This window comes from Oratosquilla oratoria, chromosome 2 (genome assembly GCF_046742065.1).
Source record: "Oratosquilla oratoria isolate Oo_2021 chromosome 2, ASM4674206v1, whole genome shotgun sequence".
In the NCBI taxonomy this organism is placed as follows: Eukaryota; Metazoa; Arthropoda; class Malacostraca; order Stomatopoda; family Squillidae; genus Oratosquilla; species Oratosquilla oratoria.
Window position 1 is genome coordinate 72,475,325 of NC_134778.1, and position 2,500 is coordinate 72,477,824.

The 2,500-nt window shown below is 36.2% G+C and overlaps 1 protein-coding gene across 1 annotated transcript in view; it reads left to right on the forward strand.

Moving 5' to 3' along the window:
• Window positions 1-2,500, forward strand: part of LOC143039906 (phospholipase A2-like) — a 259,558-nt gene that overhangs the window by 11,633 nt on the left and 245,425 nt on the right. The gene's annotated exons all lie outside the window — the stretch shown is intronic.

Here is a 2,500-nt window from a genome sequence, read left to right on the forward strand (position 1 = left end):
ACGAGTATATGTATATGTATATATATATTGTATATGTATATGTATATGTATATGCATACAGTATGTATATGTATATGTATACAGTATGTATATGTATATATGTATATGGATATGTATATATGTATATGGACATGTATATGGTTATAAATATATATACATGTACTATTGTACATGTATATATATACCGTACTTGTACATATTGTTACAAACCTCTCTAAAATACCAAAGGTTCACCGGCCTTGTGAGTGTCAGAGGTTCGTAACATCGGAGGGAACCCTGAGACCCTATGTCTTTTACTGGGTTCAAACGGTCAAGAAAACGGATTAATGTCGCCACCCGATCGAGGACACCGGGAGAAAAATCAAACTATCTTAACTTTAAAGAAATATAATTAAATAAATTTAGAAGTATGAAAATTAATACAAGTAAGATGACATGAAAATAATATAACAAATAGGATACACAATTACAGTTAAACAGACATGATTTTACGTAACAATTCATCTGACTTCTGATTAATTATCATACATTACGCAAAAGAATCAAGTTCGATAGTTTTAACGGGACTGAACAGACGTAAGACCGGTTCACAGATCACTAAACAATTTCGAAATATTAAGCTAATCCTAAGCCCCAAATACTACAAAACTAAGTCCTAGTTAATCTGTCTCACTGCTATATCAAGGGAAAAAGGTACTAACCTCAAGGCAGTCATTTTTTAATCTGATCCGGTGGAATCATTCCAGACAGAGCCTGGTTAATCGTATAGACTCGTTCACCTTCACGTGACGAGGCAATACGCTCGTAGCTCATTGGATAATACAAGGGGGGCGGGATTTACCTAGCGTGACGAGCCTACATTGTTACCCGGCTACTTTCTTGATTGGATCCGGTACTTGGTATGTTTACGCGGGAAATACAAATGAAATATTCTTACGTCACGGCCTGTGACGTAGCAGAGGCGCATGCGCAATGAACACTTGAACAATCACAATATTGTTACAAACGAAAACCACAGATACATTAATACATACATATAATACAGAGTAAAGAAAATAATACCTTACGGTGACAGAATTCGGTCATAACCAAAGTAACATACTACGAATATACGTAACATGACATAATATTTCCTCGAAAATAATAACAATTACATACCTGGGATGTATACATCACAGATGTAACAATATATATATGCATATACATTTACATTTACATATACATATACATATACATATACATATACATATACATATACATATACATATACATATTCATAGACAATTATACATATACATATACATATACATATACATATACATATACATACACATATACATACACATGTATTGAAAAACTAAAATCTACCTCTTCAGTCCTTCTCACATAATATGTGACTCAATGTCGTTACATGGACGACAAGTCGAGGCGGCCATGATGTCTTGTAAATTACATGATGATGATTCAGTAGGCTAGGACGGAGCCCCTTACAGAGGACTTTGCAGCGTGGAATTGAATGAACCATGCCCTTGGTCCAACTCGCTGGCGGCAGGGTTCAAATTGCTGTCACCTCGACCTCCGCCGAAAGTAGAGACGCTCTAAATGGCTATAACTGTTATCTACTCGTATGTAGATACAAAGGTAACCTTGTGACCATGAATTCCTCACTGCGTTTCAAGTAATAGATTTTGCTCAAATTTAAAGAAAATTTATTATCGTTGTGTTGCGTATATCATTATCAGTACGTCTGAGAGTTAAAGGGGCCTATGTGACAGTGACAGGGAAGGATATGATGTGTTTTGTTCATTTTACTTTGGCAGAGATTCACCAGAGACCAAAAGTTATATTCGCAGTTGAGGTTATACTTTTTTGCAAAATTATTACATTAGTATGAAAGAGACATTAGAAAAACATGGTAAACGAAAAACTAATTCATATTTGAAAATTTCATAACCCATCGTTTCAGCAAAAGAGTTGAAGGAAGCTTTAATCAAGTTCAAATTGATAGTATAGGCAAGTCGACTGTTCAAACAGAAAGTTGTTCTATTCACGCTGCACATCTATATTGGGACTGAATTTCTGAAACATCAGTATATGAAAAAATCAACTTTATTTATTTTTTTCATTTTACTTGTATTCTTTGCCTTTGGGAGCTAAATTGGTTTATTAATTTCAAAAGGAGCTGGATGAATGTAACTCCGACTTTGTAAGACCACGAGAGATAGAAAATGGCTAAAGGCTCCGGCACCGAATCAACGATTGCTGACATATAGAGAATCAATTCGAATGACTGCATTTTACCGTCAAGTCATATCAAAGATCGAGAGGCACCAAAAGAAGTTAACGAAGAGGAGGAGGAGGAGGAGGAAGAGGAGGAGGAGGAAGAGGAGGAGGAGAAAGAGAAGGAAGAGGAGGAGGAGGAAGAGGAGGAGGAGGAAGAGGAGGAAGAGGAAGAGGAGGAGGAAGAGGAAGAGGAGGAGGAGGAAGGGCGGTAAAGGAG